The sequence below is a fragment of the Lactuca serriola genome, chromosome 7 (genome assembly GCF_051521515.1).
Source record: "Lactuca serriola cultivar US96UC23 chromosome 7, Lser_US96UC23_V15, whole genome shotgun sequence".
NCBI classification, from domain to species: domain Eukaryota; kingdom Viridiplantae; phylum Streptophyta; class Magnoliopsida; order Asterales; family Asteraceae; genus Lactuca; species Lactuca serriola.
This window is the reverse complement of record NC_136414.1, coordinates 37,881,147-37,905,000: the sequence shown is the minus strand read 5'-3', so window position 1 is coordinate 37,905,000 and position 23,854 is coordinate 37,881,147.

The following is a 23,854-nucleotide window of genomic DNA, read 5'->3' as shown; positions in this document are numbered from 1 at the left end:
AGCGATGTAATTGTGATAGAATGGAGGGACACTCTCATAACTATTCCTACTTGTTTCTGGTCCTTCCATTGCATTTGATGTTCAATTATTGTTGCAACTCTTTCACTTGACACATTGAATTTCCTAAAGTTAAAATCAACATTTGCAAAACGAGTCTTCAATGTGTCAAGTTCAGCAGTTACAACATCAAAATCCTTTTTAAGATATCTATAGTGAACACACATGTCACTATATTCTGTCTGTAATTTCTTATAGTCATTTGTCTTGGCCTCTTATTGATCTTTTAATGGTTTATGGCCTTTTCTAAGTTGGTATCCCTCATACTTGAGTTCCTCAATCTCTCTACGCATCAAATCGGCCTGTTCACGTAAAAATTTGATAGTTTGAAAACAAGATTCAGAACAAGTGTTTTCACTGACCTCTGGCTTTTCAAGCTCTATCGTAGTTTGAACCAAGAATGCAAATTGGAGTGCCATCATTTCCGCCTCCAGATCCATATCAGCTTTCATTCTGCTATGTCATTGATCTGGGCAAGATGCGCATTTTCAGGTCCCGAGATGTTTAGAGCCTGAATTTGGTCGTCCCAGTCAAATGAATAAGCCACCACTGCAAGATTTGCGGTCTGATTGTTGATGGTGGCTCCCCTGCTGTTACCTACTGGCACCATTGTTCTTTCATTGTTCTCTCTCACCTATCAGGCTTAGGGCAGTCTCTGGCAAAATTGCCAGGTTTATAGCAGTTAAAGCATCGGAGTTTGCTTTATTGAACCCACCTTCTTCTCTGAATTCATTCCCCAATTATTTTTACCTGTCTTTTTGGAGAACTGTTTGGCTCTGAACACCGCCATAGCAATTTGCCATGTTATGTCCATCTCTTCAACATCTACGGGATGAATTTGATCCAAATCAGCAAATGACAGTTGAGGAGGTAGCTCACCAGCCACAAAAGCATCATAACAGTTGACAAGACTGGTTGCAAGGGACAAATTTTCGTCATTTTCTTTGGGATCATGAGTTGGAGCAGGAACTGGAGTAGGTGTCTTGGAAGAAGAAGCAACTTGTGAATAGGATACTGGAGATTGAACACTTTGCATGGATGGAATGTCATAGGATTATGGTTGAGGAGCAACAAATGGTTGAACTTGAGGATTGGTGAAGGATGAGAAAGAATATTTGGATTGAATTCCGAGATTAGAAGAGGAGTATGAGTTAACGTGATTGATCTCTCTTTGCTTGTCATCCATATCACAAGCTTTAATGATGGCCATGATTTCAGCCAAACTAAGTCGATTAAGATCTTTTGTTTTGTTGATAACAACAACATTTATATCCCACGCCTTTGGGAGAGCGTTAAGCAACTTTTTGTTGATTTCTGATCTTAGCACTGAGATACCGGCTAAACTCATCTCAGTGGTGAGTGTGATAAAACGCTGTAGTTGAACTTCCAAAGTTTCTCCAAGAATGTGACTAAACATATTATATTTCTGTCGCAGCATGTCTTGACGACTTTGTTTCATATCCTCATTTCCTTCGTACACTTCTATCAAAGATTCCCACAGAGCTTTTGCTAATGTGTATTCCCGAAAACCCTGGGGAATTCCTAGAGAAAGAGTCATAGTAAGTGTAGCAAGTGCTTTCTCTTACTGTTCAAATTTGTCAAAATCTTCATCAGTATACTCCTCAACATTCTTATCAATAATTGTTCCATTCTCAAGTGTTGTTGTAATTCTGATAGGCCCTTTTAAGATGCATCTCCAAATTTTGAAATCTTTCATCTTGATATATTTTTCCATCCGATACTTCCATTTTGGGAAACTTTCGGCAGATACCAGACGAGGAATACATGTGGCTGTTCCCATTATAGGATCCAGTTCATGAAGAATTGTTGAGTTTTGTGAATCCATTTTTTTGTTTTTGATTTTTTTTTTAATCTTCTTAATTAATGGAAATGTAAAAGAAAATTAAAGATTAAGGCAATAGAAGAGTTTGCGGCCGTAAACTAGATTACGGTTAAGTGGTTTACAATCAATTAATCATTTCTGATCCTTGAAGATTAACTATTTACGGCTTCTGAAGATTAGTTGTTTGTGGCTATTGAAGATCAAGCGATTACGGCTGTGTATGGAGTTTACGGTCATACTCCCTTCAATATCTCTAACCATAAACTCCCAAAAATGATGAAAACAACAGTTTTTCAAGCAGATTTTAATTCCCTTAGCTGTGAAAACACGATCGAATGTAGAACCAAGCCTTGAAGAATGAAGAAATTGAAGATCCTTTCAACCATAAACACCACTAAAGTTTGTTTCGACACCAGATTTTCTATAATACCAATTGTAAGGTCCCAATTAAGTGAATCAAACCGTTATCAAAACAAACAATAACAAGAATGAGTAGAAGAATAAGATAATCAAGCAATGCACACGTTTATTCACAAAACGTCTGGTACACCTTGAAGAACACACACACTGACCGTAAACTCTATTGTTATGTCACTCTGATAGACTCTGACACATACTATTTATTGGGATTGACTGGCCGTAAACAAGTTCACGACCGTAAACCCGTTTACGGCCGTGAACACCAACTCTGCCAAAAACACACATCAACAAATTACAAACACTTCCAACATGACCAAGACCCTACCAAGACTTATATAGATGATTGCCGAGCCCAAACCACAAATCTATGGCCAATCACTTTCCTTAGCGGCTTAGCCCTTCAATTCATAACAAGTTAGTTATTTATTTTTTATTGTTTATTCGACCTGACTCGTGCCTGTAACTAGTTTTTGATCAGGTTCACTTAAATAGTAAACCACATGGTTTTACGTTCTAAACTCGCCACTAGTGTATGGGATGAAGGTCAAATTCATGTACATGTCAAAACATATGAGATGGTACCATGTTGTCAGGAGTGGGAAGGTAGGTAATTTGGTACGATCAAACCATAATTTAAATTGTCTCGTCAAATGAGATGTGAGGAGAGAGAATGAATTTGCACGATAATAGGTCAAAACATGGATACCCACAATGTACATGAATACCCACAATGTTTGGATGGGTAGACAAGGAAAACATATGGACTTGTACGGTGAGAGTTTATGTGGAATGGGGATCCGGATGTGTAGGTAGCAAAGACATCTGAAAACACGTACGAAGACGGAAGTAAGTGGGGTAAGGGGAAGAAAGTGAATAATTAATTTGGAGGGCTTTGTTGTAATACACTTCGTCCGTTGCATTGACCTAACCTTATGCAAAGCAAATGATAGTGCACTTTTCTTAACGTCCCATTAGGGGACATTGTTTGTGATTAGTAATCTTGGTGCTTTCAACCCATAGATTTGGAACCACCACTATAAATTAGCAAATAGAATACGCCTAATAGATTACGGTTACACAAGAATCCATATTATATTAGGGATACAGTATTGTTCACAAACAAAAACCGTACTCTTCTAAGTTTTTATTGAGAAAATCAAATAGAATATTGTCATTCGTTACTAACCTGACTTCATTTACATACATAGAATACGATTATCTCAAAAGAAATGAACATCATTAGACCTATTATAAAAACACATTAAAAAAGCAATTTTTCGACAATTAATGACTTTTTTACTGACAAGTAAACATATATTATGATTAGATAATAAGAGAGAAATTCATCTATGGCTCAATAAATGGTTAAATATCTCTAATCTTAAAATATTATTTATACACCCTAAATAAACAAACAATTAAATAACATAGTTGACAAAAGCATTTTTAATACCTTTTAAAATCATTTTAAATTCTTTAAACTTCATAAGAGTAAATTACAGTTTTGGTCCTTGTGGTTTGGTCAGATTCGCACTTTCAGTCCATCCTTTGAAATTTTAACAAGATGCATATCTGTAGTTTAAAGAAATTACACTGCACATCCTTAGTCCATTTTAAAAGACCATTTTACCCTTACTTCTATATTTTTGTTTTTCTTTTATATATATATATATATATATATATATATATATATATATATATATATATATTATTGTTTTAGTTTTTTTATATATTTTTGCTTACATTTTATTTTATTATTTAGATTTTATTTGACATTTTCAAATATATTGTTTAATCTTTTTTTTTTTTTATCATTTTGTTCGTTTATATTTTTTGATGTTTTTTTAAATATTTTTTTTTGTTTTTTGACGTGTTGTTTGAATACATTTTAGTTTTTTTTGGTATTTCGTTTGTTTATATTTTTTAAAATATATTTTGTAAAAATGTTCGTTAAATGTGAATTTTATTAACATGGATTAGGTATAAAATTATTTTTCTTAATAGGAGTAATAGATAGGCTAACCAAAATTCGAAAATGGGTTCCAAGTTATATAATGGCTAATTGGAAACCATATAAATTAGAAACGAACAAAATTTCTAAAATTAAAAAAATGAACTCGAAAACATTAACACTTGTGTTTGAGTTATATCAATTCTGATTAGCATTTGTCATTCGGAACAAAATATAAAAAAGTTTCTAAAACTAAAAAATTAACTCGAAGCCATTTTAAAAAGCATTACAAAAATAAAAAAAAAAACGAAAGATCGAAAAAACATTAAAAAATGTATATTCAAACAAAACATCAAAAATTACTTATTAAAAAAAACGTTAAAAAAATGTTAACTAACAAAATATAAAAAACATTAAAAAATATATTCGAATAAAATTTCAAAAAAACATAAATCATAAAACTTAAAACAACTAACATAAAATGTTGCAACAAATATAAAAAAATTAAACACACACACACACACACACACATATATATATATATATATATATATATATATATATATATATAATAAAAACAAAAATATAAAAGTAAGGGTAAAATAGACTTTTTAAATGGACTGAGGATGTGTAATGCAATTTCTTTAAGCCATGGGGATGCATTTTGTAAAATTTTCAGTGGTTGGAATGAAAATGTGAATATAACCAAACCATAAGTACCAAAACTATAATTTACTCGATTAATAAACAAATATTATAGTACTCTTCAACAGGCCTGACAAGCGTGTCGTGTTCAGGTTGGCGGGTTGGCGGGTCAAAGTATACCAACCCGAACACGACTCATTTAACTATACAGGTCACGGGTTGGTCGGTTTGGAATATAAACTCATATATGACCCGTTAACCTACTTATTTATAGGGTTCACAGGTTGGCGGGTTCGTGAGTTAGATTTGGATTTGTGGGGTCAGATTTGTGTTTATTTTCCCGTGGGTTGGATCGCAGCAAATCAATTGCCTACTGCATTTTGTGTTCATCGTTCACGTTTAGGCGTTGACGTCGTTCGATAATGATTCAATCATTCATGTCACCATTCTTCATGAGATCATTCTGTCATTCATAACAGAGGAGAGTGAGAGAGGGCTTATTCGCTTATTCGATTTTGTTTGTGAGATACTATGATTATTTAGGGCAAACACCAAATGGTCAACAGTATCGGGTATCGTATCCTAGTATAAAGTATAACATGTATAGTGTATAATACTTTATACATTTAAAATATATATATATATATATATATATATATATATATATATATATATATATTTTTATTAAAATTCGAAATGGGTTGGTGGGTCAGCCCATATATTTTTTAGAAACCCATATATGACGTGTTTAACAAACGGGTTGATGGGTTGAAAAACTCAACCCAAACTCTTTTATTTCGTGTTGTGTCGTGGGTCGTGTTGAGAATTGTCAAGCCTACCATTCAATTAAACAGTACGACCTCATCTCCCTCATGCACACAATCGATTATAAAGAATTCACCCTAGCTTTGTCGATTGAGTCAGTTGTACACTGCTCCGACGTTGTCGTTGCTCTCCCCAACATTGATGTTGTCGTCGATTTCATCCACTTTAACTGCCTCGAGGTTAATTTATTCTCTCAAATTGATTTCATTCCCCAAATGTACTGATTATACAATTCATGCTTGGTTTCTTGGTGTGGCTTCGCCTATTTCGTTCTGAATATACCTCATTAACATGAATTCAATATGTTTCACTTGAAGATATCATATTTAAGAATCTTGTTAAGTCTTATAATGGTCCATAATGGATAAAACAAGTTCAGTATTCGTCTTTCTTCAATGTTATGATCTACTTTATCACATAGTTTCCAAGACCTTCTTTGAATTTAATGTATGAACTCTTACACAACTCAATTATGGGTGTTTTCTTAAGTTGGTTCCATCCGAAGCATCTAGTAGTCTATTCAAAAGTTAAAGTTTTTTCTTTTTTAATTTCAACGTGATGTTCTGATATTGATACCTTCGAATAGTTTATTGATGTTTACCTAAATGTGAACCCATCCAATATGTTATAAATAATGAACTATTTAATAGTTAATGAATCCAAATTAAAATAGTAAATGACTATTAAGAAAAGTTCTATTGATTCTTTTTAGGACTTAGTTCAAACAGAATTAATCCGTTCAGAACCATGCGTAATCGACATAACACATGGCCGGTTCTTCTATGCATCTACAATCTTCCACAATGGTTATGCATGAAACAAAAATATATCATGATGACTTTGCTCATTTAAGGTCTAAAGCAACCTGGGAACGATATTGATGTGTATTTGGCTCCATTAATTGACGATATGAAGGAATTGTGGAACTTAGGCGTAGAAGTATATCTAACGCCTGTGTTTCCGGACTTGCCATTTTTAGCAATGTAATGGTCTAGGTTAACCTTTGTAACCCGTTTTGAAATAATAAGATTGTATTATTTGAGTATTATGTGTTTTGTGCTTAATTGCTTAATTATGTGGTTTGATTAATTAAGAATAAAAATAAGCGTCAAAATTTAAGTGTAAAATAAACTTGATATCTTTGGTTAATGTTGTAGTAGTTGAAACGAGGTTTCCGAATATATATAGAACGCCCAAATCTGACTTCGTATGAGGAAGTTATGATTTAGCGAAGTTTCGGCTTAGCAGTATGCAGCCTGTTATACTCGATTTGAGATCGAGGGGTTTTTAGCCGAAGCAATCTAAACGAGGATCGAAGGTCTTATTGTTGGTATCGAAGCGATGAAAAGTTAGGCGAGAACGGACGTCAAACGAAGAAGTTATGAATTTATAACGAAGTTTTTCTGTCCCGGCCTATTAAAAATAAATAATAAAAATAAAGTTAAAATTAGCCAACGGAGTCTAAACGAAAGTTGTAGAGCGTAGTCTCACCTTCGCGTGGATATAAAGAACGTCGAAAACGGAGTTCGTATGAAGACGATATGAATTTCCGAAGTTTATTAAATAATTTATATTTAAATTTAATCTTTAATTCCGATATTATCCGAGGACAATCATCGGAGTCATCCGAACTACGCCCCACGTACACCGAGGAATGTCAACACTCACACTCGAGGACTTCGGATGACGAACGCAGTGATGATTTCGGAGCAGTACGCCCCGCGTACTCTGAGGCTCCGGCCTCCTATAAATAGGATGCGAGGGCAACCGACTCCTTTGCTATTTTTCTCTCTTCTCTCTACCTTTTTGCATCGATTTGCGTGCCAGAAATACCCCGAAGCCCCGGTATTATTCTCAAGCCCCAAAGCAAGTCCCGAGATCCCGAGAAGTGCGGTTCCCGAGCCGAAGCTCTGCCCGCGAGAAGTTCGATTTTTGTGAAGATCTTCCAGATCTGCTGAGGATTACTACTTCTGCAATTCGTAGTGGTGTCCGATCATCTTATGATCAAGTGAGTGTATACTAACTTTCATAAACACGATAATAATACAAGTATGGTTCGAGTGTATTAAGTATATTGTTGTTTATAGGTGTGAGTGTGTTGTCACTTTCTTCTAACGCATAATTATGAAGTATTTTATACGAAATACGTGTTATGTGTATATTTTGTGTTATATGTGTGAATGTATATTCACTCTCTTCTATCTCATAGATCTGATTTGTTTTCTATGAAATATGTGTTATGTGTGTGTGCCTCATCTGTTATGTGGAATATGTATTGATCAAAGCATGCTATACAGGTTTTTATCTATGTATAAAAATGTATATTTTTATCTACTAATATGTTGGGTAGAACATGGGTAGATAGTTGGTGTGTAATAAACAGATGAGAGGCCTCGTTGTTGTTTTGATTCAGTCATCTAGCTGAGTTTAGATGACGACCACAGACTTTTCTAGACAGTCTTGTGGAACATTAGCAGGTTCGCCACCTGTAGGTGTTAATGAACTTGGGTGTTCATTCGCTGTACTCCATCCCCCTCATGGTTGCCTTACTTGACTTATATTGTTGAGGAACCCCTGAAGCATGTGTTGTCGCCTCGATGAAATATTCTTAGACTAGGTCCCTTATGTTAGTTGTCTCTGGGACATAAAGTGAGAATAACGGGAATGGGTAATTGGGTTATTGTTGGTTGGTGGAAATTAAATTTAATTATTTATTGTGGGTTGAAAACCCTATATGCTCACCAGGCTCCCAAGCCTGACCCACTCAGTTTTATTTGTATTACAGGAAGTGGTGCGAGGGCATAAGATGGATGAACCATCAAGTTGTTTTGTTTACAAGTCTGTATATGTGTATATTTGTTGAATGACTTGTAATGTTATCGTTTATGCTTATTGGTCTGTATCGGAACATGACACCTCGAGTTTTGATTATATAAGGAAAATACATTTCTTTTATGAAATGCTTTGGTAAACATTGTTTTATCATGTTTTGTTTTTGGGAACAAATTCCGCAACTCTTTCAAATCAAAAGGATTTACTCTGAAATTATTTTAAAAGCATAAATGAAAATCGGTCTTTTCTGGCCGAGATTTTGGGGATGTCACAGTTGGTATTAGAGCATTAGTTTAAGCGAACTAGGAATTTGTAGGATTTCTAGACTTAAACTTAGAATGCTAAGTTAAATTTTGAGATGTGTGTCTGTTATATTTTAGACACGAGCACTGGTTTATTTTTAGGAAAGTTGCCTAAAATGCTTTATGTGCTAAATGTTATATGTTGCCATATATGATATTATTTGTTCGGATCTATGGTCTGTTGCCGACCGGATCTAGAAACTTTATGTGTGTAGGATTCTAAGTGTGCGTCTACGATATTAGAACTAGCATGTACACGTTTCGGAGTGATAAGGATGATTCGAATATCTATCGTAAATGAGGATCTAATTTCACCTTATTTGGTGTGTAGATCAAAAATGGTGAGAACAAGAAGTGGAGTTGGAAATGCTGACGAAAACAGGAATCAACCACCAGTGATTGAACAAATACCTGTCGTAGCAGCAACACCTGAGCCAATAACCATGGTTGGTGTGCAAATGATGATTCAGACGATGTTGGATCGTCAGATGGATGAAACTAGACGGTTGCTTCAACAGAATCGTGAAGAACTGTCAATTCGTGTGGAAGAGCCCGAATTAAATGACGGGCACTCGGAAGGTGGAAACTTCAGTGGGTCTGTTGGTCAAGCCAACCCACCGATAGTTAGGCAAGATAACCATGATGGAAGGAATGATGGAATGGGATGCAAGTAAAAGGACTTTCTAACTTGCAAACCATCGACCTTCAATGGAAAGGAGGATCCGATTGGGGTTATGGATTGGATCTCTGAAATGGAGTTAGCCTTCATGACTTGTGGCTGCAGAGGTAAGTTGCAGACTGTCTATGCAGTGCGTCAGTTCCGAGGTGGAGCCGTTCGTTAGTGGAACACTCTAGGGAAGACTTTGAGCCCTAATGAGCCACCGCAATTGTCATGGGCAGAGTTCTTGGCGCAGTTCAAGCGCAAGTTCTGCTCGGCTCAAAATCTATTGGAATTGGAGAACAAGTTTTTGGCATTGACGAAAGGCAGCATGTCAGTTGATGAATACACCAATAACTTCACCGATAAGATGGAGTTTGCCTTGCATATTGTCCTAGACGAGCTGACAAAGGTGGACCGGTATGCGAAAGGATTCCCATGGGAGTACGAGGTGCCAGTACGTCAGGCACATACTCTAGAGGCAGCTATCTAGGCTACCAAGTCTGTTGAGAACATGATTAAAGGGAGAACCACCGACAAGGTTGAGGTTGGTGAGAAAAGAAAGTTTGAGGGAACATCTGGTTCCGGTAAGAAAGGCAAATTTTCGAAATCTGATTCGAAAAAGTTTGGAGGAAAAGGAGGCGAAGCGAAGTGGTGTGATAAGTGTAAGAAAAATCACTTTGGGAAATGTAGCGAGGATGTAACCTGCTACAAGTGTGGTAAGGTTAGACATTTTGCCAATGAATGTACGAACAACAAAAGGATGTGTTTTGGTAGTAATGAAGAGGGGCATATTTTGAAAGACTGTCCGAAGAAGAAGGAGGTAGCTAGGCCCAACATTCCACCAAAGCCGAAGGCGAGAGCCTTCCAGATGACACTTGAGGCTGCGAAAGATGAAGCTGATCTCGCTTCAGGTACCTTTCTCGTAAACGAATTACCTGCTCAAATTTTGTTTGATTCTGGAGCCAACTACTCCTTTATTTCACATGAGTTTGGTAGAAAACTAGCTTTGCCTGTTGATAGACTAGATAATGCTTTATTAGTCGAAGTTGCTAGTGGCAAGTTTGTACCTGTTAGCCATCGTATGAAAAACATCTTAATCGACCTTAATGGGAATAAGTTTCACGAGGAATTATTGCCTATCGAACTTAATGGTTTTGACATCGTGTTGGGAATGGATTGGCTTAGCGCCAATGATGCCGAAATTTTATGCAAGAAGAAGATAGCTAAGGTAAACCCGCCTGGGAAAGATTCGTTTATGGTGTATGGGGACAAACGCAGAGTGAATTCTAGAATCATTTCCCTAATGAAAGCCAGAAAGTGTTTGACCAAGGGATGTACATCATATTTAGCATTCGTGATCGATGCTAAGAAGGAAAAGAAGGTGATGCAGAGTATTCCAGTTGTGTGTGATTATCCGGAAGTATTTCCCGAAGATCTTCCTGGATTACCACCTAATAGACAAGTGGAGTTCAGAATAGACTTGTTACCAGGAACCACGCCAATAGCAAAAGCACCTTATCGATTAGCACCGCCGGAGATGAAGGAGCTGATGATGCAACTTTAGGAGTTATTAGACAAAGGTTTCATTAGACCTATTTCATCGCCCTGGGGAGCTCCGGTGTTATTCGTGAAGAAGAAAGATGGAAGTATGAGAATGTGCATCGATTACAGAGAGCTGAACAAAGCAACAATAAAGAATAGATATCCGTTGCCGAGGATTGATGAACTATTTGATCAATTCCAAGGTTCGAGCTATTTCTCGAAGATCGATCTAAGGTCAGGATATCATCAGCTAAAAGTAAGAGAGCAAGATATCGAGAAGACTGCATTCAGAACTAGATATGGACACTACGAGTTCTTGGTTATGTCGTTTGGACTAACCAATGCTCCAGCAGCATTCATGGATTTGATGAATAGGGTTTGTAACCCGTTCCTTGATAAATCTGTGATAGTGTTCATAGATGACATTCTGATTTACTCGAAAAGCCAAGAGGAGCATGGCAGACACTTACAAGAGGTGTTAGAAGTCTTGAAGAAGGAGAAGTTGTATGCAAAGTTCTCTAAGTGTGATTTTTGGATTCATGAAGTCCAATTCTTGGGTCACGTGGTCAACCAAGAAGGGATAATGGTTGATCCAGCGAAGATCGAAGCTGTGATGAAGTGGGAACAACCGAAAAGTCCCACGGAGATCCGAAGTTTTTTAGGATTAGTCGGATATTACCGAAAGTTTATCCAAGGTTTTTCTACGATCGCTACTCCATTGACAGCTTTGACCCACAAAGGAGCTACTTATGCTTGGAGTGATAAGCATAAAGAAGCATTCGAGAAGTTAAAGAAGAAGCTATGCGAGGCACCGATACTTTCTTTACCCGATGGAGTTGAAGACTTCGCTGTTTATAGCGATGCGTCTGGTGTTGGATTGGGTTGTGTTTTGACCCAAAGAGAAAAGGTGATAGCATATGCGTCTCGGCAGCTGAAGGAGCATGAAAAGAATTACCCGACTCATGATTTGGAGTTGGCAGCGGTAGTTTTCGCTCTGAAAATATGGAGGCATTACCTCTATGGCACGAAGTGCAAACTTTTCACTGATCATAAGAGTCTCCAATATCTATTTAATCAGAAAGAATTGAATATGAGGCAACGACGCTGGTTGGAGTTACTCAAGGACTACGACTGTGAGATACTTTACCATCCCGGTAAAGCTAATGTTGTTGCTGATGCTCTCAGTCGGAAAGTCAATCTTGAAAGGAAAAGGCCAAGAGCATTGAGAATTGAAGTTGTCTCGACCATTGTGGAAAGTATAAAGAAAGCTCAAGAGGAAGCTTCTGAGAAAAATGACCGAATGGAGGAACGTTTGAGTAAAACATTGGTGTTTGGTACAAACGGTCATGGACTGAAGGTATTCGAAGATCCTATTTGGGTACCTAAGTCAGGAGGAATTAGGGATCTTCTGATGGAAGAAGCTCACAAAACCATGTACTCAATTCATCCTGGTAGCACTAAAATGTATAGGGACCTGAAACCCTACTACTGGTGGCCGACGATGAAGCTTGATGTTGCAAAGTATGTGGCCGAGTGTGACTTGTGCGAGAGTCAAGACACAACATCAGAAACCGTACGGGAGTTTAGAACCATTGCTTGTGCCTATGGGTAAATGGGAAGACATTGCTATGGATTTTGTCACTAAACTGCCCAGAATAAAGAATGGTCACGACATGATTTGGGTGGTCGTTTATCGATTCACTAAGAGTGCGCATTTCATAGTAGCCAAGGAGAAATGGTCTATGGAAAAGCTTACGAATTCTTACGTGAAGAAAATTGTGAGGCTTCACGGTGTTCTGTTAACGATTGTATCGGATCGTGATAGCCGTTTCACCTCAAGGTTTTGGAAAAGTCTACAAGAGGAAATGGGTACCAAGTTATGTTTAAGCACAGCTTACCATCCGCAGACTGATGGTCAGAGTGAAAGAACAATAAAAACACTTAAAGATATGCTGAGAGCATGTACCTTGGAATTCCTAGGTAATTGGGATGAACATTTACCATTGGTAGAATTTTCCTACAATAATAGTGAAACGACCCAAAAATCACGACAAAAAAAAAATTCTTTTAAAGCATTACTAAAAATAGATTTATAAACAACGTATCATAAATCAAACATAACTTTTGAGTATTAAATTCAAAACATAATAGCATTATCAGAGTCAAACATTCCCAGGCTAACTGACTATGGTGTGTGCTTTGCAATCTTCCAGAGCTCCTCTTTTGAAAACCGAGTACCTGAAACCAAAACTGAAAACCGTAAGCACGAAGCTTAGTGAGCTCCCCCAATCTACCACATACCACACAAAAACATATAAAGCACATATTGGGCCTTGCCCACTGCATCGGACCGAAGTCCGGACTAACTGGGGCCTTGCCCCCTGCATCGGACTGAAGTCCGGAAACTGACTGGGACCTTGTCCCCTGCATCGGACCGAAGTCCGGGCTAACTGGGGCCTTGCCCCCTGCATCGGACCGAAGTCCGGACTAACTGGGACCTTGTCCCCTGCATCGGACCGAAGTCCGGGCTAACTGGGGCCTTGCCCCCTGCATCGGACCGAAGTCCGGACTAACTGGGACCTTGTCCCCTGCATCGGACCGAAGTCCGGGCTAACTGGGGCCTTTCCCCCTGCATCGGACCGAAGTCCGGGCTAACTGAACAGAACAAAACATAAACATATCAACTAGCATGAACACACGTATACTGCATACTACTTCGGGCCGTAGCCCGGAACACATAACACATAAATCCTGCCTGAGCCACGAAGGCATCAAACATACTAACTACTATATCAGGTCAACATCCGAAAACTACTGCTAGCTAAACGGGCCGGCATTGTGGCCTTAGACCCGTTCCTACTGGAAGGAAGCTCACCTGAACTGCAGAGCCCTTGCCGATAACCTCTGGCTGCTACTCGACAATCCCCTGAACCGCTGCTCCTCTAGCTCTCCGAGCTATCAAAAGCCAATATAACACTTAGTCTGACAGTCAACTAAGTCAACTCTGGCCAAAGTCAACCTTCCAGGTCAACCCTACTCGCCGAGTCTTCATAAAGACTCGCCGAGTTCATAAGCTCAGGGTCTTTCTTATTCGCGACCCGACTCGCCGAGTCAGTCCATGACTCGCCGAGTCCAACTAGTTCTAAGTCCTGCCTGTCCAACTCACTGAGTCACCACCCGACTCACTGATTCGAGTCTCAACTCGAAGGGTTTAGGGTTTCGCGATCTGACTCGCCGAGTCCAAGAACAGACTCGCCGAGTCCATGCCTAACTTCAACCGACTCGACGAGCTGTTCATCCTACTCGTCGAGTTCCTCCTCATCTTCAAGCTACTCGCCGAGTCCACTCGAAGGACTCGCCGAGTCTATCCAGTCTTCAATCCATGCAGTGGCTTTTCGAGCCAAACAGAACTTCCAACTCATAGATCCATACTTCTAGGGCCTATTCCCCACGTAAAGTGGCAATCTTTACGTGTAGATTGAGAGATCTATGCTCAAAACACACTAAACTAGGGTTTATGGCAAACATGCTTCTTCAACATACCAAGGGCTGATACTTTAGGGGATTCAAGACCAAAACCAACATGGATCTGAGGTAGCAACCTCAGATCTGAACCTCCAACTCGAATTGGTTACAAATCATACCAATAATGACCAAAACTCACACATAAGAATAGATCTAGATGCAAAGGGAGTCCAATCAACAGCTTATTACCTCCAATTGATCTGAAATGTCTTCTCAATCTCGGATCTACAGTCCCTTCTTGCACTTCCAAGGCTTTTCTTCCTTCTCCAAGCTTATAGTGCTCTCTTCAATGCAAGATCTAGCTCAAAAACGGATATGGCGGCTAGGGTTGATGTTCTGGGGGTAAAGAGGCACTAAAGGAACCCTAGGAAAGAGAATGAGACGCTTAAATAGTCTCCAACTCCCAGATTTAGGGTTTTCCTCGATCAGACCCAACTCGTCGAGTCTCCTTGGCCGACTCACCGAGTCGGTCGCTTCCACCACAACCCGGATCCCGCTCGGACTCGCCGAGTCCCTCCTTGGACTCGCCGAGTCTCTCCTTAAAATTGAGGTCTTCTTTCTTTTCTTGACTTTCCAAACTTTGGGGTGTTACAACTCTCCCCCACTTAAACTAAACTTCGTCCTCGAAGTTTGCTATGATCAACTGCCTGCGAACTGCCTCCAATTCTTTGTCTGGAAAATCTAACACCCTTTTGTCCGTCACTCCAGCCACTCATCATGCCGATCATTACCGTTGAAACATACTGAATCCTTCTCTTTTCCATAATTTCCTCAACATTACTTCCTCGGACTGAAAATCCTGCTGCCTCCCATCCGCCTACCGGATGCACTGAGACTACTCTGGTCTAACCAATCCCCCTATATCTGAGTTACCGGACTCCCACCGGTCACTACACTCCATCGCAAACTCCTAGTCTCTTCCAGCGACTCCTGAAGATACTTCAATTACCTATAACTGTTCTATCCATCCTGCCGCTCATACTGAAACGATGCTGCTGGAACCAGCTTGCTTATATCCCACCTGATTACTCATCTCCTACTTACTCGAGCCTTCCCTCCTGAATGAAAAGCTACCTGCCTAGCTATCCTTACAAATCACTTATACTCGGCAAAAGGCTCAACTGATCCTGCTGAGAGGGACTTGCCATTTCCAAATCAACCAACTATATCGTCAGCACTTACATTCCAACGCAAATACAATACTGACCCAAAACCCTGAAACCTTCCAAACACTGAACTGACTGAAACACTGAGCTGCCTGAAACACTGAACTGACTGAAACACTGAGCTGCCTGAAACACTGAACTGGCTGAAACACTGAACTCCAACCCAACTGTGGAGTCAATGGACTCCTCACTTAGTCGCTTCCACGACTTCTGAACGAAATCTTCCTCTAGGACTAGTTTCCACTAGTTATCCTGTCACTGTGGCTCTAGCAACCTTCCGATCCAACCGATCGGGTCCATACGTCACATTCTGACATCATCAATTCCACGACTAACAACATGATGACTCCCAGACTGACGGTAGCCCGCAACATACCCGAACCCCAATGGTCCACTGCTACTCTGATCTCATAACTGATGTGACGATCTATAGCCCAAACTGCTGACTTAGCCATAACTGATCCATTTGGGAAATCCGAAATCTAACCCATGGTTTCCCATGTCCTCACTGCTGCACCCGAACTGGTGGGTACAACTGCTTTCCCGCGCCAAACACGCGCTCATGCTACCTACCAATCTGATAAAAGGCTGCAACTACGCTCGCGGACTTACAACTCTCTAATACTATCTGGCTGCTAGTGGATGCTACGGCTACCCCCGCAGACTTACAACACCACTACTACTATCTGACTGCTAGTGAATGCTACGGCTACCCCCGCAGACTTACAACACTACTACTGCCATCTGACTGCTAGCGAATGCTACGGCTACCCCCGCAGACTTACAAAACTACTACTACCTCGAGAACATCCTGACTATCCCTAATCCTGCTAGTGATTCCTCATCCCGATTTCTCAAAAACAGCTCTTAGTCTTCGAATACTACATCAACCTCAACATCTTATATCCTTGATATTCTTAGCGCTTCGTCGAGGAATTCTTCGGCTTGGTTCCCAAACCAACCGCCTACTAATCCGGATACAAGAAGCTATTGTTGGGAATTTTCCAACCTCCCAACTCCTAAATCTACGCAACCTGCATGCTGCCTCAGACAATGGCTACTAATACGAAAACATCTCTTGTTACCCGATCTCAGGATCCTCATTCCGACTCTCATGCGTCCGACAGGTGGTCTTCCAATCCTGGATTCTCAACCAGCTTCTAACCATCTCGATTACATGAACTAACTGCTGGGAAAAGTTCTCGAACTCCAAATTCTGAACTTCTCAATCCATCCCTCACTGAGCTACTACCATTTCTTCTCAGAGGCCGCGCACTCATTCTGAGTCTACGAGACTCTTATCCATGTATACCCGGAGGGTTCTCCCCCACTTCGATCCTGCTTACCCCTTGCTGCTTCACACTCACAAGAGATCCTGATCTTCACTACCATTCCGGAACATCTACTGGGGAACCCAAGCCCGCCAGGTAGGAATTTAACCAATCCATCCCAATCACTAACCACTCCGAACTAGCGAAGCGAACCACATCTCTCTCAACCGTGCTACAGATACTGCATCCTCCGAAACCTTCTCCATAAGAGCACATCCCCTAACTACCAACCAATTATCCGAGGTATGCAAATGGCATATAACATAATCACAAGCAAGCCACACTAAAACACAACACTTATACCACAAATTGATGCAGAACCATAACAATATAATCATGACATAAGCTGACAGAAAAACAAAAGTTACATACCTTCATTACTCAGTGCTGCTCGAATCTCTGCTGAAACCTACCGGAAAACTCGGCTCCGAGCCGTAGGCGCCCTTGCCCGGCCTCGACAACCACTAACGGTACTTGAAGTCCCAAGGGTAGGAGCTGGCACCTGCCCTGTTGGATACAAACTCGGACAGTGGGCCTTCTTGTGGCCCCTCTGACTGCAATGGAAACACAACGGATCAAGTCCCTGGGCGATGGTAACAACACAGTCTCTGCTAAAATGACCAATCTGGCCGCACTTGAAACACCCAGCATCGCCACCACTGCTACGCCTACACACACCCATGTGCGTCCTTCCGCACTTCCTGCACCGACTGCGGTTCTGATAGTTCCTCGTCCTCAAATCCGAACCCTTGGGCCTCTTACCCGAACCTGAGGCTACCTGAGTCTCATCCGCTTTCCTCTTCCTTTCCGACTCCCTGCCCGCCGACTGAGCAGCAGCTGTCTGATCCTGAAGCCTCTCGATCAATCTATCAGTGATCCTCACGACCATGTCGGGCAGATCCTCACGAATGGCTCGCGAAACTTCCTCAACTATCCAATCATCCAAAGGCCTCTCTTGAAGACAGGATGCCCGGCTCACTCCTGTCCCATGATGGCAGAAACTAGAAATGGGATCTCCCTCCCTGATGGATCCCTGAACTCCATAAGATTCGGGGCCTAGACGAGCCCCAAATTTCCCTGAAACTATCCCGGCCTTAAAGGCCTCAAGATGACTGTCCATGAGCTCCACAATGGCCTCTCTAACTGAACCGAAAATCACTGGAGTCTGATCAATGATGTTGCGCATAATCTCTGCGGAAATGAAATCCCTCATCTGATCATCAAGCTGCCCGGCTCTGAAGCCCGAGCCAGACCCCTCCTCGACACCTGAACTGCTAACTGGTATCTCGCGCAACGTCACCATGCTGAAAGTATAACAAAATCCTGATCAATTTACACGCTACTGCTGAGGGATCTCTCACATACTCTACTAGTTCCTTGATTTTGCCTCGGCCCCTCTTGAATCGAATACGGATCCTCTGCTTTCAGTAGTATGGGCCCCTACTACCTTCCACATCTATCCGTACTTTCCTCAAGAGTTACCTCAACTCCACCAAGTCCCTTTTACTCTTCTACTGATCTCTGCTGCTCTCATCCTAGGCTTGCCCTAGGGAACTTCTGACTCTACTCAAACCAGTCCTCAGCTGCTGAAGGCCTCCTTGTAATGCCAATTAGCCACCACTTGAATACCATCACATGTAATGAGGCTCGGATAATCCTTCGAGTAAAAGTCTCGTCCCTACAACGGTTGGACTCAAACGAGAGCTGCGCAGTAGGGCCAAATCCAGCACTCTGAGATTATTCAACCCTGATCACATGTGATGAGACGTATTCACCTAATGGCCAACTCTCATCACTCAGAGTCCCACAAAGCACAAAGCAAGCAGTATTCGGATAAGGGAAACATACTCAGGCAAAACAATCCTCATAACAAGAAACCGCACTAGCATATAATGCTAAGCTCATACTACCAGGCATAACCTAAACAGGCTATCCTACTGTTGTCTACTCAATACTAGCATGCAATTCTCATAAAGCTGAACACATAAAGCAGGCACATAAGGCATCATCCTAGATCCTTAGTCCTATTCTAGCATGCGGTTCTACTGAAGCTGGAACTGAAACTGAAACTGAAACTGATACTGAAACTGATACTGATAATCATAATATAACTTGTATGGGTAAATTGGGAGTACTTACTTGAGCTCGGCTGATTGCATGCACCACACCCTTTTCTCTTTTCAAAACTCTTTTTGCTTTTTCTAAAATTGTTTTCTTTTCTCAAAATTCTTTTGTAATTACGATTTTTCTTTTGAAAACTATATACCACTTCCTTAGTTTGAGTTCAGACACACTCAGGAGTGCGCCCGAATCCCTCAAACCAAGGCTCTGATACCAACTTGAAACGACCCAAAAATCACGACAAAAAAAAAAATCTTTTAAAGCATTACTAAAAATAGATTTATAAACAACGTATCATAAATCAAACATAACTTTTGAGTATTAAATTCAAAACATAATAGCATTATCAGAGTCAAACATTCCCAGGCTAACTGACTATGGTGTGTGCTCTGCAATCTTCCAGAGCTCCTCTTTTGAAAACCGAGTACCTGAAACCAAAACTGAAAACTGTAAGCACGAAGCTTAGTGAGCTCCCCCAATCTACCACATACCACACAAAAACATATAAAGCACATATTGGGCCTTGCCCACTGCATCGGACCGAAGTCCAGACTAACTGGGGCCTTGCCCCCTACATCGGACCGAAGTCCGAAAACTGACTGGGACCTTGTCCCCTGCATCGGACCGAAGTCCGGGCTAACTGGGGCCTTGCCCCCTGCATCGGACCAAAGTCCGGACTAACTGGGACCTTGTCCCCTGCATCGGACCGAAGTCCGGGCTAACTGGGGCCTTGCCCCTGCATCGGACCGAAGTCCGGACTAACTGGGACCTTGTCCCCTGCATCGGACCGAAGTCCGGGCTAACTGGGGCCTTTCCCCCTGCATCGGACCGAAGTCCGGGCTAACTAAACAGAACAAAACATAAACATATCAACTAGCATGAACACACGTATACTGCATACTACTTCGGGCCGTAGCCCGGAACACATAACACATAAATCCTGCCTGAGCCACGAAGGCATCAAACATACTAACTACTATATCAGGTCAACATCCGAAAACTACTGCTAGCTAAACGGGCCGGCATTGTGGCCTTAGACCCGTTCCTACTGGAAGGAAGCTCACCTGAACTGCGGAGCCCTTGCTGATAACCTCTGGCTGCTACTCGACAATCCCCTGAACCGCTGCTCCTCTAGCTCTCCGAGCTATCAAAAGCCAATATAACACTTAGTCTGACAGTCAACTAAGTCAACTCTGGCCAAAGTCAACCTTCCAGGTCAACCGTACTCGCCGAGTCTTCATAAAGACTCGCCGAGTTCATAAGCTCAGGGTCTTTCTTATTCGCGACCCGACTCGCCGAGTCAGTCCATGACTCGCCGAGTCCAACTAGTTCTAAGTCCTGCCTGTCCAACTCACTGAGTCACCACCCGACTCACTGATTCGAGTCTCAACTCGAAGGGTTTAGGGTTTCGCGATCTGACTCGCCGAGTCCAAGAACAGACTCGCCGAGTCCATGCCTAACTTCAACCGACTCGACGAGCTGTTCATCCTACTCGTCGAGTTCCTCCTCATCTTCAAGCTACTCGCCGAGTCCACTCGAAGGACTCGCCGAGTCTATCCAGTCTTCAATCCATGCAGTGGCTTTTCGAGCCAAACAGAACTTCCAACTCATAGATCCATACTTCTAGGGCCTATTCCCCACGTAAAGTGGCAATCTTTACGTGTAGATTGAGAGATCTATGCTCAAAACACACTAAACTAGGGTTTATGGCAAACATGCTTCTTCAACATACCAAGGGCTGATACTTTAGGGGATTCAAGACCAAAACCAACATGGATCTGAGGTAGCAACCTCAGATCTGAACCTCCAACTCGAATTGGTTACAAATCATACCAATAATGACCAAAACTCACACATAAGAATAGATCTAGATGCAAAGGGAGTCCAATCAACAGCTTATTACCTCCAATTGATCTGAAATGTCTTCTCAATCTCGGATCTACAGTCCCTTCTTGCACTTCCAAGGCTTTTCTTCCTTCTCCAAGCTTATAGTGCTCTCTTCAATGCAAGATCTAGCTCAAAAACGGATATGGCGGCTAGGGTTGATGTTCTGGGGGTAAAGAGGCACTAAAGGAACCCTAGGAAAGAGAATGAGACGCTTAAATAGTCTCCAACTCCCAGATTTAGGGTTTTCCTCGATCAGACCCAACTCGTCGAGTCTCCTTGGCCGACTCACCGAGTCGGTCGCTTCCACCACAACCCGGATCCTGCTCGGACTCGCCGAGTCCCTCCTTGGACTCGCCGAGTCTCTCCTTAAAATCGAGGTCTTCTTTCTTTTCTTGACTTTCCAAACTTTGGGGTGTTACAAATAGTTTTCACTCGAGCATTAAGATGGCACCTTATCAAGCTTTGTATGGACAGAAGTGTCGTACGCCGTCTTGTTGGCTTAAGGCTGGGGAAAAGCAGTTTATGGGACCAGAGATGGTTCATCAAACTGCTGAAAAGTTGAAAATAATTAGGGAAAGAATGTTAGCAGCTCAAGATCGTCAAAAGAGCTATACTGACAAGAAGCGAAAATCGATGACTTTTGAGGTTGGATATTCGGTTTTGCTTAAAGTCTCACCGTGGAAGGGACTTATAAGATTTGGTAAAAGGGGAAAGTTGAGTCCAAGGTTTATTGGACCGTTTAAAGTTCTTCAGAGGGTTGGGAACCAAGCTTACAAGCTCGAATTACCCGAAGAACTGAATGGAATTCACAACACTTTTCATGTGTGTTATTTGAGGAAGTTCACGGGAGATGTTCCCGATATAATTCCAATTTCTGAATTGAGAATTGATGAGAACAAAAGGTTGATTGAAGAACCAGAGGCAATTGTTGACCGAAAGACTAAGAAGTTGCGACGCAAAATGGTTGGGTTAGTGCTTGTCCGATGGAAACACATGAATGGGCCGAATCTCACCTGGGAGACGGAGAGTGACATGTTGAGTCGCTATCCGCATTCGTTTGTTGATGTGTGATTCCAGGGACGAAATCATTCTAAGGTGGAGAGAATTGTAACGCCTATGTTTCCGGGCTTGCCATTTTTAGCAATGTAATGTTCTAGGTTAACCTTTGTAACCCGTTTTGAAATAATAAGATTGTATTATTTGAGTATTATGTGTTTTGTGCTTAATTGCTTAATTATGTGGTTTGATTAATTAAGAATAAAAATAAGCGTCAAAATTTAAGTGTAAAATAAACTTGATATCTTTGGTTAATGTTGTAGTAGTTGAAACGAGGTTTCCGAATATATATAGAACGCCCAAATCTGACTTCGTATGAGGAAGTTATGATTTATCGAAGTTTCGGCTTAGCGGTAGGCAGCCTGTTATACTCGATTTGAGATCGAGGGGTTTTTAGCCGAAGCAATCTAAACGAGGATCGAAGGTCTCGTTGTTGGTGTCGAAGCGATGAAAAGTTAGGCGAGAACGCACGTCAAACGAAGAAGTTAAGAATTTATAACGAAGTTTTTCTGTACCGGCCTATTAAAAATAAATAATAAAAATAAATTTAAAATTAGCCGAAGGAGTCTAAACAAAAGTTGTAGAGCGTAGTCTCACCTTCTCGTGGATATAAAGAACGTCGAAAACGGAGTTCGTATGAAGATGATATGAATTTCCAAATTTTATTAAATAATTTATATTTAAATTTAATCTTTAATTCCGGTATTATCCGAGGACGAGTCATCGGACTCATCCGAAGTACGCCTCGCGTACACCGAGGAATGTTGACACTCGCACTCGAGGACTTCGGATGACGAACGCAGTGACGATTTCGGAGCAGTACGCCCCGCGTACTGCAGTACGCCCCGCGTACTCCGAGGCTCCAGCCTACTATAAATAGGATGCGAGGGCAGCCGACTCCTTTGCTATTTTTCTCTCTTCTCTCTCCCGTTTTGCATTGATTTGCGTGCCAGAAATACCCCGAAGCCCCGGTATTATTCTCGAGCCCCAAAGCAAGTCCCGAGATCCCGAGAAGTGCGGTTCCCGAGCCGAAGCTCTGCCTGCGAGAAGTTCGATTTTTGTGAAGATCTTCCAGATCTGCTGAGGATTACTACTTCTGCAATTCGTAGTGTTGTCCGATCATCTTCTAATCAAGTGAGTGTATACTACCTTTCATAAACACGATAATAATACAAGTATGGTTCGAGTGTATTAAGTATATTGTTGTTTATAGGTGTGAGTGTGTGGTCACTTTCTTCTAACGCATAATTATGAAGTATTTTATACGAAATACGTGTTATGTGTATATTTTGTGTTATATGTGTGAATGTATATTCACTCTCTTCTATCTCATAGATCTGATTTGTTTTCTATGAAATACGTGTTATGTGTGTGTGCCTCATCTGTTATGTGGAATATGTATTGATCAAAGCATGCTATACAAGTTTTTATCTATGTATAAAAATGTATATTTTTATCTACTAATATGTTGGGTAGAACATGGGTAGATAGTTGGTGTGTAATAAACAGATGAGAGGCCTCGTTGTTGTTTTGATTCAGTCATCTAGCGGAGTTTAGATGACGACCACGGACTTTTCTAGACAGTCTTGTGGAACATTAGCAGGTTCGCCACCTGTAGGTGTTAATGAACTTGGGTGTTCATTCGCTGTACTCCATCCCCCTCATGGTTGCCTTATTTGACTTATATTGC